General features: G+C 40.1%; 1 long non-coding RNA gene across 1 annotated transcript in view; it reads right to left on the bottom strand.

Moving 5' to 3' along the window:
* Positions 1-654: 654 nt before the first annotated feature.
* Positions 655-15,222, bottom strand: part of LOC145547220 (uncharacterized) — a 140,159-nt gene continuing 125,591 nt past the window's right edge. Inside the window, exon 4 of the long non-coding RNA XR_014083650.1 lies at positions 655-1,099. This is a non-coding gene — a long non-coding RNA (uncharacterized LOC145547220). The remainder of the gene's footprint in view (positions 1,100-15,222) is intronic.

Here is a 15,222-nt window from a genome sequence, read left to right on the forward strand (position 1 = left end):
TAGTCTAATTATACCCAATCTTGTTTACTGACTATGTTCTCCATTTGAAATGCCAGAATTAGAAAGAATGACTGCAAATGAAGAACGTCAGTCTTGGGACAAGAAGGCCCCAAACACACTAGAACACCCTGCACAGAAAACCACTGACTAGAATCTTTCTTTTTTTCTTCCAAATTCCAAAATTCATTGTTACATTAAAAATACATTTTCCTCTTTTAGAAAAAAATTACTTCTCTGCATATCACACTTCTATCTATTATACTGTGTGTATATGCTCAGTATTGTCCAACTCTTTGAGACCTCATAGACTGTAGCCTAGCAGGCTCCTCTGTCTATAGAATTTTCCAGGCAAAAATACTGGAGTGGGTTGCCATTTCCTTTTCCAGGGGATCTTCCTGGCCCAGGGATCAAACCCATGTCTCCTGCATTGGCAGGTGGATTCTTTACTACTGTGCCACTTGGGAAGCCCCATCTATTTATACTGGGATCCTGAAAATAGAAAGACCAGTGTTTGAATTCACTCTTGTCATCTTAACAGGTTAGAGTCACTGAGCCTTCATTACCTTTCTTGTGAAATAATAAAGATATCAAGATAGGCTATGTTACTATGATGATGAAAGAGAAATCACATTGACATGGTACGTGCTCAGTAAATGACAGATATCACTACTATTATTATTATTACTGGTGTGATAGGTTGTTACATTGTGTCCTCCTTATCCAGTGGTACTCCCTGGTATTCACTCCCTTGTAAAGTCCCCTTTTGCACACAGAAGTTGATCTTGATCATGTGATTTGACTTGGCCAGTGACACAAGCAGAAGCTTCATAACCATCTTAACAGTTAGGTTTGTTGTGTTCAAACACTCCTTCTTGGATCACAGCTTCCGTGTTGTGAGAAAGTCTAGACTATCCTGCTGGAAAGAGGCCACCTGAAGAAGCCATGGAGGATGAGAGAAGCCACGCAGAGAGAAACCACGTGGAGGAGAACTGAAGTGCCCCAGCTGAGCTCCCATCAAATGGGGCCAACACCACTGACTGCGGAAGAGCTGCCCATGGTTGAGAAATAATAAATTATGGTTGACAAGTCACAGAAATACCTAGGAAGGAAAAAGAAAATAAATTTAGAAGATGAGTTCCACTCACCTGATGAAGATTGTCAGAACACCCATAGGTTGAGTCAATCACTAACCTTATGACTGTGGGCAAAGTAATTCTCCTCTCTAAGCCTAATTTTTATTATCTAAGCTTGAATATAATAGTATTGATAGTTACTTCACAGGATTATTGTGAGGATTAAAAAGATGATCCATACAAAACATTTAGTTCGGTGCCAGGTACACAGCTATCCTTTAAAAAGCGTAAGCGATAAAAAAGTCTTACAAAAAAAAAAAAGCGTAAGCGATATTATCATTGTTTTCCTTGAGACAAAAGGACAACAGTTTTGTTTTTTTTAATACTGGGGAGTGAAATTGTCCAACTCTTTGTGACCCTATGGACTGAAGCCCACCAGGCTCCTCTGTCCAAGGAATTCTCCAGGCAAGAACACGGGAGTGGGTTGCCATTCCCTTCTCCAGGAGATCTTTCTGACTCAGGGATCAAACCCAGGTCTCCTGCATTGCAGGCAGATTCTTTATTGTCTGAGCCACAAGGGAAACTCTTGAAATACTGGGATATCTTGTTAATAACAAGTTGGCAGAGGGCACTGACCAACTTTGTGACCCCAAGGACACACTCAGCTGCTAAAGAAGCCTGTCATTGATGATATCTAAGTCATCTCTGCTATGGCAGCTGAGTCACATAACCTACAATTGTGTACACCTCTTTTCCTTCACTTTAAAGAAAATATTGACTTTGAGTTTTCACAGGTGCTTTAAATTTACTCACTGGGTCATTTTTTGCAACCACCTGTCCTTGTTTTTATTTTACACGGGGAAGAAGAGACATTGCTAACCTCAGCAAACCTGATTTAGCTCCAGGAATCCAGCCTGGGAGAGAAAGAACATGCACCGCCTTTTTACCAGAAATGACAAGAGTTTATCAGAGCAAACATACCAAGACCAGGCTTGGGGAGATTTAACTCCCCACACATCATTCGGGCAGTCAGCCCAGGTTCAGCCTTAACCAAAGACCACAATTTTACAAAAATCCAAGCATCCCTGGATTGTTCTTGGCCAGCCCTGTGTTTCCCTGGGTCAGCTCCTCCCTCCTCCTATCTGCCTGGTGGTGTCTGTGAACCTGGAACCACCTAGCAAATGTGTTGAGCCTCTGTGTTAAGCAGAGGGGCTGCTAGCAAAAAATGCAGTCAGTGCATATTAGAAGGTGCCTAAAAGATGTTATTTTAAAAGAAATCAGGCTTGAGTAGGGGTAGTGTAAACCTCAAACATCTGTTCCTAGGCCCATAACCCCGTACATCTTTAGAGGAAAGCATAGAATGACTTTTCCTGCCAGCACAAACTTGCTGATAAGGAAAGATTGAATGTTTTTTGGGCAAAAAACATACTATTTTCTGAGTGATGTGGAAATTTTTTAGAGGACATTTGTAAAACAGATTTTCCCAGAATCCTAGGACTGGAAGGATTTTTTTCAAATACAATCTTTTTTCTATATTTTATTCAAAATGAAAGGAATTCTTGAATTGACATCCATTGTGCTTATTTTCTTGCTTGGAATCCTTAAATTGTTTAGAATGTAATGGTGGCCTAGTCCTCCCCTCTGATCATATGACAACCACTGAGCAGGTGGGCTCAGGGCCCTGTGGGCTCTTGGCCAACTCTGTGTTTCTCTGGAGCGGCTCCTCCCTCCTCCTATCTGCCTCTTGGCATCTGTGCTCTGGCCCTTGCTCATTGGTCCCAGCAGATCCTTTCTTATGCCTGCAGATCAGCTCAGATAAACTCCTGACATTCCACTGAACTTCCTTGGATTGCCTGGGGAGCTTTTGCTTAATTCATTACGCAAAGTTGTCCAAAACACTCTCAACATAGCAAGTGACAAGGACAGATGTAGCTGAACAAAAGAAAAGACAAAAAAAAACTTACAGAAAAGCTGATGTCACCAAGAAGCTATGACTATGAGATGGCCCAGATGATGTGACTATGAAAAGGACAGGGTGAAAGCCTGTGAGATGCAAAGGAAAAGACTGGGCAGCCAATGGTAAGGCAACAGTAGCAGGAAAGGGAGGTCACTGCAGGCTGAAAAAGGGTAAGGCCCACATATCTGCCACTCCCACCCCACAGTGCTGCTGAATCAGACAGGCGATTCAACTGAGCACTTCAGGGAATACCATCTGGGCCTCCTGGTAACAGCCTTCTCACATGGACACACAAGAGGGCTGCTGCTGTGGCTCCTCAGAAGATCTGATTTCTGTGGCTCAACACCCAGCTCCTCAGGGTTTATGGTGCCCTCAGCCACCTCTAGCCCCACAATCCTGCCTCCCATTGACCTCTATGACAGCCTGACACAGTCAGCAGTCATCTCTGTGCTTGGGGAAACCAGGAAGAGAAGGGGAGACACCAGCTCCCCCCTTTTGCCTTGGCCTCACTCAGAAGCAGGGTTTGTCCACCTGCCCTGACCCCTCCCTGGTCATAATCTAACTGTGGGTCTCCTTCAGAATTTGAAACCAGCTTTGCTTTGACCTGGATCTACAACAGCTGTTCATCTACTTGCTTGGTCAGAAGAACAGGTTCTAGGAGAGCAGGAGGAATGATAATGTTCATTGACTAGGGAGGAATATTGAGGGCAGAGCTATGTAAATTCATATTTTGGATATTTATTTCTGGGTCCCTTTAAATCAGTAATTTTTAACTTTGGGGGAGGAAAGTAAGCGAGAGGAGAGTCATAAGTCCTTTGGTTAAATTAGTGAAAGCCAGAGGCAACCTCTCTGCAAAAATGCACACACACAATATATTGATGTATATGTATCAGTATGTAAATATATATAAACATGTATATATATATACATATAAAGTATTATATAATACTTTATATATACATATATGTATGTGTATATAAAGTTCACATATCCTTTAAGACTATATATATATTCCAGAATAAGAACCATGCTTTAAATTATACAGAGTTTAGAAATATATAGGACATTAAATATAGTTTGGTACAAAAGAGGGATTTCAATTGAACTGGGAAATTTTTTCTTTTAATAAATTGACATACTATGCTCTTTTAAAAGTTGAAATACAGAGAATCAAGAAAAGCAAACAGTTATTGAGAACTATGTGCTGTTTTCTAAAACTCATGAAAGATACAGAAGATGTATAAAGCATAGTCCTTCTCCTTAAGGAGGAAAGAGTAGTTTTCATAAAAAAAATTCAGAAACTGGAGGCAATACGTGATGGATCCCATGTTCCTGCTATAAGTGGAGGCTAGTTAGGTTCTATAAGAGATAGTCCTGTGTGATAGAGAGCATTACTTATAGGAAAATACCTCTAAAATTCATGAAAAAATAAATAGGCTTAGAAGAAAATCCGATTTGTAAAAGGGAGGGGTCCATAAGGAGTTCTTCTATCAGCAGATTAATGGAGTGCCTCCAAGAAGGATCTCTATCCTCAGGAAGACTCGGGAAGACAGATGAATACTCAGAGTCAATTTGTGTCTTCTCAAGTATTTCTTAAGAACACAAAGATAGTGTCATAGCCAAATTTTCTCTTTCCTTAGAAACACTGATTCCAGAATAGCTGCTAGATTTTACATTTCCCTTAGGATCCAAAAAAAAAACAAAACCCAGTTTCAGTCCATCTGGTCTCTTACATTCTTCAAGGGTATCTTTGAGAATGAGCCTTCAAGAAACATGGCTCCATCTACTCCTTCTATGAGATTCAGCAGCTGCTGAAACAAGCACTTCCCTTCATCTTCTCTGAAAGCCAGGGAAAGCTGACCTGCTTCTCCCTGTGGCTTGCATTAGCACCTCCTCATCTCCACCCTGAGTTCTCACTAAAAAAAAAAAAAATCACTTACAAAATAGGAAAAAAAAGCCCTACAGACTGTGAAATTACCCACCTAATATTTAATGCTTTTTCCCCATGAAAAAGCATGCCCCTCAGAGACTGGCCTGCAGGGAGGCTGGTCTTTCTGGTACAAACTCCTGCCAGTGAGATGATGATCCAATGGCTTCGGGGGACTTCAAGGTATCAACAAGGAAATCACAGGAGAGAGCAAGCACTCAGCTCTGCTTGAACCCGCTGGTTCTCAAGGATGGCTGAACATTACAGTTACCTGGGGAATGATCAAAACTACTGATGCTTGGGGACCCAGGCTCCAATGTTCAGATTTAATTAGTACAGTTTTAAAAGTCCCCAGACATCGGGCTTTTAAAAATTCTACAAGAGACTCCAATGTGCAGTAACAGTTTGAAAACCGCTGCTCTAAATTCTTTTCACTTACAGATGCCATCAGTTTGCCAATGATCAATTACCTGGTCTTCACTCAAATACAGTGATAAAGTTAGCCCAGGCCAGAGATTAACTGCTGATACTAGAAGTTGCCTTCCAGTACAGTAAATGTTTCTACCTAAGTCACTGATTTTTTGTTGTTGTTGTTGTTAAACAAATCAGTCCCCTCACTAAAGGGCCAACTACACAATTCCTGATTCAGATTTTAACTTGATTTTGGCAGGCCATTGACATTCTCTTATTGCATTCTCCAAATTTGGAATGGTTTGCATCACACAAGATTCTCTATTTCACAAAGGAATTCCTGCAAGTTTTCTTGAAAGTGTGCTTAAAAATAAAATCTGATTTGTACTAACTCATAAATCAAGCTCAAGGCCTTTGTGATGATGATAGTTGATATGGCCCTGACACTGGCAGAAGCTTCTTTCAAGACATGTTTGTTCTCACTGTAAGATCTGATCAACACTTCCCCTCTGAATTCCTTTGTTAATTCTGCTGCCCAGAAAGCTGTGGTAAGTGATAAGACCTTCAGAAATCACTGAGCTGTTTGCCCAGCCCTCTGTTTCTAAAACAGACATAGACACAATTCAAGAACAAGTTAACTGATAGAGTATTTTGCTAGGGAAAGATCTAGTCCAAGTTATTTATTCCTTAATTTTCATGAAAGGTTCTTGAGCCAATTAAATGAATTTTGCTCATTACACTGTCAGAGTTCAATCCACTCCTGTGTTTCTGAACTCACACTGATGTTCTTTCCTAGCACAAACCTGAAAAAGATTACTTGGGGGAAATTTTAATAGATTCATAAAAAGAGGAGAGCAAGATGCCCACATAAATTCAAAATTATGATACAGCAACTGAAGACCCAGTTTGGACCAATTCTATGCACCAAACTGGTCTATGAATGCAGCCCCTAAATGTACATATATACACACACACATATATATTTATCTTTAACGGCTTCCCTGGTGGCTCAGACGGTAAAGAACCTGCCTGCAATGTGAGAGACCTGGGTTCAGTCCCTGGGTTGGGAAGATCCCCTGGAGGAGGGCATGGCAACCCACTCCAGTATTCTTGCATGGAGAATCCCCATGGACAGAGGAGCCTGATGGGCTGCAGTACATTGGGTCACAAAGAGTGGGACACCACTGAGAGACTAAGCACATACAAATAACAAACTCCTTACCAACTATCTATATCTGTCTCATCTATATATAAATCTAAAGAGATACTCTCCACAAATCCCACACTCTAGTATGTTAGCCCTTTTGACCTAGCATAGGGTTGACAGATTTAGCAAATAAAACACAGGATACCCATTTATATTTGAATTTCAGATAACCAATCAAAAAAAAAATGTTTAGCATCAATATAGCTCAAATATTGCACGTGTTTTTTCTGGCAAGCCTAGTCTAGCACCCTCTCTTAAGAACTAAGTCTTGAGTGCTTATCCTTTTTCTGCTTCCCCTCCAGTCAGAAGGCATCAGAGATCTACTATCAAAATAGCCAGGATTTAAAGGGTCAAGATTCTAGACAGAAGAGAAGGACACTGAAGTTAGCCAGACAATCAGTGATTCTTTTACTCCAAGACATTTGCCAATTTATAAGCATTCATAGAGAAACTGAGAAGTTAAGCAGACCTTCCAGCATTTCAAGGGGACAGGGAGACAAAAATGAACCTCAGAGCTCACCAAGAGAGAGGATTCCAGATAAGCCAATAAACCCAGGCTTTCAAATAAGATCTCTGGGCCCACTTTTCTCCCTGATTCTGATTCCATTTTTACCCTAACCTCTTACCCATCCCAATGTTCGCATGTTCTCTTTCCTTTAATACTCTTTAATGCTGTAGTCTATGAGGCAGGATGACAGGAACTTGCAGGACAGTTAGCACATAGGTCAACAATTCTCAGATTACAAAATAAATTTTAAAACCTGAGTAATTGCTTTAAGCATCTGTTAAGATTTCAATATTATATAGGAAAATAAGACTTTATTTCAAACATAAACTTTACAGTTTGAAAATAAAAACAGCTAAGCTATTTTCCAGAACAGGAAAGACTGCTTTTCAAAGGTTGAAAAGCTTACAAAAATTTCAAAGAACAGTGACCATGCACTTCCAGCATCAGTGCCCTCAGTCCAAAGAGACAAGATTGCCCACCAGAGCAGTTTATCACTACTTTGCAATATTCCAAACTAATTAGATTTCCTTTTTCTTTTATTTCCCCTGCTCTTCTCTGCTCTTCTTTTTTATTATCTTGGGTTTCCTCTCCTATAATTTCAAATTATCATATATCTCTTCTCAACTTCCTCTATTTCAACAGCTTATAATATAGAATTTACATCTAACTCATCTGTTGTATCTTGAATATAATTTTTAATCCTGTCTTAGCTTTAAGATTATAGATTGCAATCGAGTCACAATATTTCCCTTCTAAGTATCTAACATAATAAGAGAGAGAGAAAAAATTAAAAGCTAGGGGTGAAAATATTAACAGCCACAATACAAGGAAAAGCTAGGTTAATGTTATAAACTTCAAAAACTGGCAAATAAGGAAAGACACAAATGCTTGTGAAATGGAATGGAGAGGTAACACAGCTTTGCCCAGAGTCCCAGAAATTGTATTTCTGAGCTTATCAAATCAAACCTGGAAAGAAACCAACCCAGTCATTATCTTTTCCCCTTTCAAACTGACTAATGGGGGTGGCGATGGGAAGACTGTTGAGGAAAAAGCGAGTAACGTAGGGACAGAGCGTATTTTAAAAAAAGCTCCACAGTTATACAGTCCAGGGGCCAAGGCTACATTCCCAAAGGAGAGGAGCTTGTCCATCAAGCAGACCCTGACACAGAACCATTAATAAAATCTCAAAGTAATGAGCAAGGCCTAGATTATCTGGCAAAGACTGAAAATATCCCAGCTGGACTCTCTCCTTCTGTTGTCATTCTCTTGTGTTATAGAAAAGAATATAGAACACATGGATACAGCCGTCAACATATAGCTAGGAAGAGCAAATGGTTTTATATAATGTGAAAAAAAAAATCAAGACGTTAATCTCACTGCATCAGAGTAAACAGAATGCCTGAATAGAACCACATAGCATGAGCAAGATAAAAAGAAATGGCCTGGAAATTAAATATTATATGGTAAGGAAAAAAGAAAGCAAAGACAAAGTACTAAACAATAAAAAACCATCAAGGATCAGAAGAAAAATTGCTTCACACTATGGACTAGCTCAGATGGTAAAGAATCTGCCTGCAATGCAGGAAACCCAGGTTTAATCTCTGGACAAGGAAAATCCCCTGGAGAAGTGAGTGGCTACCCACTACAGTATTGTTGCCTGGAGAATTCCATGGACAGAGGAGCTTGACAGGCTATAGTCCATAGGGTCGCAAAGAGTCAGACAACTGAGCAACCATCACTTTCACCATCACTAGGGACTAGCTTAAGAACGTGGTCTGGACAAAACAAAGATTCAAATGCCTGATAATAACAGCAACATACCAAAATGGAAAAAGTGATTGAATACTTGAAGAAACAAATAGAGGCCTCAAACAACAGGACTAAGGAGTTAATAAATAATACAGAAACAATAAGAAACACCATAATTGTTGCTTTAAATCAAATTACTGGTATAGACGAAAGACGAGCCATTCCTGATGAATAAAGTTAAAGAAGAAAATCAGAACATTTAGAGATGAACTAATAGATATGGAAGGAAACAAATATGATCCAACATGAGGATAGCTGATGTCCCTGAGGTGGCAAACCCAACAAATAAACAGTAAATGAAGCCAAACATATGATGCAAGAGAATTTCCTTGAAACCAGGGGGAGAAAATAATCTGAATCTGTAGCTTGAAAAGTTCCTCTAATTTTCAGAAGAGTTAGCTACAGAAAACTCTACATCGAGCATTGCCTGTAAATTGTGAATTTACACACACTGCATGTGTTATGAACTTGGTCAAACTGAGAGCTCCTATAGGTACTTTATATCATTGCCTCTAACCCTCAGTCTTTGCTTTTCCATCATCCTGGAATATTGTGTTTGTTGGGGTTTTTTTATTTCATCAGAGCAATTTTAGAAGGCGGAGAGGGGAGGATTTGGTGGGTTTAGTGGTTAAACCAGTCTACAACATTGTCAAAAAAATTGCTTTCCGCATAAAGTATGGTATAGCGCCAAATAGAGCCACCAAGATGTCAGAAGTATTTCACAGTGTTGCAGGGTCTCCTCATGAATCTTTGTACCCTCACAACTTGTTTGTTACATCCTCCCAGGAGCTCAGAAATGCAGCTCAGGGTACAGGCAGTCCCTGGATTCTTCTCTGGAAAGTGGTACACCATGGTCCTCTGCGTAACAGACGGTTTTAAGTTTTCTCTCTCACGTACAACCACAGGGATACCACACAGACAGGGGAGACTGAACAGGAGAGACTCAGAAGCCAAACAGCTACAGAGATTCTGCAGGAAGCAATTTAACTACCACAAAAATGTCCTCACAGAGCCAGTGACTCCTGAGGTATTCTCCTTTCATCTTTCTGGACTCCCAGCTTCCTGAACTGGATTTCTAGCTCACTCATCTTTTTGTCAGATGACCACTGCACTTCTTGGTCACTTTCTCCAGCTCTCTTCTCTCCCCCTCCCTCTCTTCTTTCTCTCTCCCTTCACTTCCAGCCATGTAACTGAATCTAATTTCAATGTCCTGGAGACCCTCATTTTTTTCTTTTCTTTTATTTCTTTTTTTAAATTTTGTTTTGTTTTGTTGAGCTCCTCATTTTTAAAATGGGAACTGCTTTGGCTTTTAGCTCCTTTCCATTAATTTCTTCTTAAAAATGAAATAAAAAGGAAGCCCACACAGAATAAAAAAAATACACATCTGAACAAATTTCAGTCTCAGATATTAATTGAAAAAACCAGAAGGAGCCCTTCCTTTATTTAGTAAATAACCCGAGTAAGGAGATAGTTTATAGGGGGACCCAGTAATTTTGTTCCTAAATCCCCTACATCATACATGCCCAAACATGAAATATCTTTGTGGAAACCTCCTGCTGTGTTCTACATAGATACTCATATGGTTGTTTGGGGATAAAAAGAAACAACTCTTTCTCTCTAGAGCTCTCTAGAGCTCTGATGAAATATTAAATGTCTCTAAGGTTGAGACATTTGGTCAATGGTCATGTATGGTTGTAAGAGCTGGACCTTTGAACTGTGGTGCTGGAGAAGACTCCTGTGAGTCCCTTGGACAGAAAGAAGATCAAACAAGTCAATCCTAAAGGAAATCAACCCTGAATATTCATTGTAAGGACTGATGCTGAAGCTGAAGCTCCAATACTTTGGCCACCTGATGTTAACAGCTGACTCACTAGAAAAGGCCCTGATGTTGGGAAAGATTGAGGGCAGAAGGGAAAGAGGACATCAGAGAAAGAGAATGAGATGGCTGGATGGCACCACTAATGCAATAGACATGAACTTGGGCAAACTGCAGGAGGTGGTGAGGAATAGGGAGGCCTGGGGTACAGCAGTCCATGGGGTCTCAAAGAGTTAGACAGTACTGGGTGACTGAAAAACAAAAGGTTGAGACATTAAAGTAGAACCCAAGCCCAGAGCAGGAATTCGGCAGTGAGGGGACAGAAGAAGTTTTAGGTTTAGAGATTGGCAAACTTTTCCTATTAAAGACTAGAGGGTAAATATTTTGGGTTTTGTGGGCCAGTAGGTCTCTATCATAGCTACTAAACTCTGCCACTGTAGTGCAGACATGGCCACAGTTATTACTGGGACATGAATCTCAATAAAACCACTCAAGGACTCTGATATTGGCATCTCATACGATTTCCATGTGTCATGACATATTCTTCTTGATTTGATTTTATCTAGCCAATTAACAATTTAAAAAATCATTCTTAACTTGACAGTAATACAGAAACAAGAAGTGGTCTGAATTTGGTCTATGAGTCAGTTTGCCAACCAGGATTAGAGGAAATTGCGTACCAAGAAGAAAGCAAGTCTCCCCTCCCATCTCATGCAGGGACAGTGGCTCCTGTTACCAAAGCTCATTCTCATATCCTGTCTCTGGCAATCCTCATCACAATCCAGGAACACATATTATTCTCACATAATAGATGGAGGGTCAGAGAAAATGAAAAGATTCACTAATTCATTTAACAAATATTTGAGTCCAGAACAAGGTGCTGGGCTTGTGTTAGGCCCTAGGGATATGGCAATGACTAAGGCATAGCTTCTAATTGCTTAGAGACTAGTAAGACAGACTAGTACAGGTAATTACAATACAATATAGGCTAAGGGCTTCCCCCTGTGGCTCCAGTATTCTTGCCAGGAAAATTCCATGGACAGAGAAGCCTGGTGGGCAACAGTCCATAGGGTCGCAAAAAGTTGAACGTGACTAAGCAAATATACACACGCAGATAGGCCAAAGAGACACATATAGGAAGCATTTGATTAAATTTTGGGCCCAGGGAAAGCATTCTGGAAGAAATAACATCCAGTTGAGATAAGAAAAACATAGACAGGCAAAAAGAAGAGGAGGTTATAGATTATAAGAGGAGACAAAAGCAAAGATGTGGAGATGAGAGAGCACAGCACATAAAGAATTTCAAGTCAGTAAGTTTGCATCCAAGAGCATATGGAGGGTGGGACAAGAGCAAAAGAAAGGTGAGCAGGGACTATTTCATATCGTGTTACAGAAGGTGGGCTTCACCCTGGGAGCAACATGGAGCCAACGAACAGGTGGAAACAAAGAAGTGACCTGGGTCAGATTTACTTTTGAGTAAAAATGCCTGGTTCCAGAGTGGAGAATGGAGTGCAAGAAGCATGTCAGATCTCCCTATTTCATGATAAAAAATACTGACCCCCTCATAGATAATCTGACTTGCTCAGGTTCACTGAGCTGGTAAGTTATGAATCAGTCCACCAATCCCATGCCCAGTGCCCTCTGTCTACGTGGTCACGGTGACACTCCAACACCTAAAGGGTGGGCAGCACCCATCAAAGTCATAAACACAGCCATGGCCTCACTTTGGTGGAGAAGGGTGTTTGGAAACCAAGATCTAGTGATGGGTTCCTTTCACTGCTATAGGGGTGTCATGCTTCTAGGGACTCTCAGCTGACAGAGCTAGGAAAATAACCACACCACCACCCTCCCTTTGTATCAAGCTAGTATTACATGAACAATCATCAAGTGACTCAGTTAAGTCATAAAAATGCCAGGTTCTCTGCCAAAGAAGATAAAAGAAAAAAAGGGAGGAGGGTTGAAGAGAGACAGTAAAGTTACTGGTGATGCCAATTAAAATGTGTGAACTGGGTAGAATTGTAATGGGTTTGATGTTTTATACCAGAGGGCTTTAGAACAAAGGATAAAGCATGTCATTCTATAAAGAGAGATGAGAAGTAGGTTTCTAGCAGATGATCATAATAATAGGTAGAAGCTGCAATTCTGTTCTTTGTAATGGTAATAAGGTTTTTTTGAAACCCTTAGTGATCGCTTAATCCAATCTCTATATTTACAGATTAGGGCCTTGAGGCTATAAAACTGCACACCTATGGGGCTTGGAGCCCTGGCTCTGAAATCAGATATTCCTGCATCTGTGTCCCCTCTCTGCTCATCAGTTGCTATATGGCTTCAGCAAATGACTTAACCTCTCTCTCTCTATTCTAGTCGCCTCACCAAAAACCTCTTAGACTTGTTGTATTTAAAGGAAATAATGCATGTTACATAATTGAGCTCAGTGCTTGGCACATGGAGCAGGCCCTATAAATGATCTTTATAATTATTATTACTAATTATAATAACAACCATTTATAGAGTACTCACTACATTATTACCATTATTGCTATTATTGTTATCATTATTTACTCAAGGTTACAAAATTAAATAGTAAGTGGACTCAAACCAGAATCATCTCTGCTCGAGACCTAAACTCCTACTTAAAACTTCTTTTCACTTTACAATGATTTTCAAATCATGTCCCATAGAATCTTAGGGTTAGAGGACGTGCTTAAAGGAGAAGCTCTGTTTTCACTTTATTTTATATTTCTTTTGAAGCAGAAGTTCTATTCCTAAAAGTAATTTTGAAAATCATTGCAAACCGTTGATTTCTACCATGCTATCATTGAAAATGAAATCAGTAGCAAGCAAAGGACAGGATTATATACTTTGATCTTAAAAAAATGAAAACAGCTTATGAGAAGTCAAGAAGTGGATTTGATGGATAACCAACAAAAACCTCTTGTATAGCACATGGAACTCTGCTCAATGTTATGTGCCAGCCTGCATGGAAGAGGGGTTTGGGGGAGAATTAACACACGTACATGTAAGGCTGAGTCCCTTCACTGTTCACCTGAAACTATCACAGCATTGTTAATTGGCTATACCTCAATACAAAATGTTCTTGGTGTTAAAAAATAATAAAAATTAAATTTAAAAAACTCCATTTAGGTACCACACAAAAGAAGAAGTAGATTTAAAAGACATTAAGCAAATCTTATCTATCCTTTCTTTTCTGTTGATATGATTTTCCCAGCAAACTCAGCTTAGAGGGGCAGCAGGAGACATAACACATAGAATAGATTCTCTGCAAGGGTTTCCAACCTCCATCAACACCCACTTCCACCATCCCTTCTCCACTTAATCTTGGCCATCTCTCATGCATCAGTTGCATTTCATCCACTCCTTGGGTACCTATGTGTGCTACAGCCAAAGAGGTCCACTGTGGAATACTGCAGGAATTTGCATCTGAAAAAGTTGAAACTCTGGGAGAAACCAATTGTCAATCTGAGGGTAGAATTTCATGTCCCTTTGAGCCTGTGATAAACTGTCAGTCTCCAATTTATCTCTCACATGAAGATAATCTTATTATCCAGACCCAGAGACATGGAGTATGAGAAGGAGCTGTGAACATGTTGGTCAAAATAAATGAACAGATGATTTGCATGACAGGTCATCTGAACATGAGTGGCCTAATGATTTTGAAAAGCTCCTTGCAAAGCTGTGTTTACCTACAGAGTGGTGTTCAGAAACTAACTTTTGGTCTGTGGGTTAATTTATGCTTCTGTCCTTCTTCTAAATGTGATATTTTGGATTCAACTGCTTCTGTGTAATCAATTCTCACACTTAAAGTGTAAAACAAGAGACTAACTCTCTTCCATTGTGAAAATTAATCCTTCACCTTAGAAAAAGATTTATGCTTTTGAGTCATAAAAACCCCAACATTCTCCAGCACTTAAAAGCAGCACCACAAAAAGAAAAACGAATGAAAACATCAGTGAATCAATTTCCCTTTCCATACAGATCTGAGAGGTAAGACTTCTCATTTCTGCCAAGAGGCTTCCGTCTCTGACAAGTTGAGTCAGCATGCTGCAAATTGCGAAAGATAGGTTTTGGACCACATGGGGTAGCTGAAAGAAACCGAATTGGGTCAAACTAACTTTTGCCAGGTGTCTTAGAATTTTAGGAGATGAAGGAAAACTCTTTGAACTGTAACTCAAGTTAGTGGTTCTTGTTAATTGGCTATAGTGGGTGGGGGGAGACAGGAGGAGAGCAGGGTGACCAGATATCCAAGATAGGATTCATCTGTCCCTGCTTTTTTTGAGTTTTGATGCTAATGTGATTCATGGGTATGGAAGTCATGGAGAGGTGCTGCTCAGATTTCCCTTTAAGAGAGAAGTTTTAAGAGTAGCATTGCCATATATACATTCAGTTCAGTTCAGTTCAGTTCAGTCGCTCAGTCGTGTCCGACTCTTTGAGACCCCATGAATCGCAGCGCGCCAGGCCTCCCTGTCTATCACCAACTCCTGGAATCTACCCAA

Source organism: Giraffa tippelskirchi, chromosome 4, assembly GCF_054371585.1.
Source record: "Giraffa tippelskirchi isolate mGirTip1 chromosome 4, T2T-mGirTip1v1.2.pri, whole genome shotgun sequence".
NCBI lineage: Eukaryota > Metazoa > Chordata > Mammalia > Artiodactyla > Giraffidae > Giraffa > Giraffa tippelskirchi.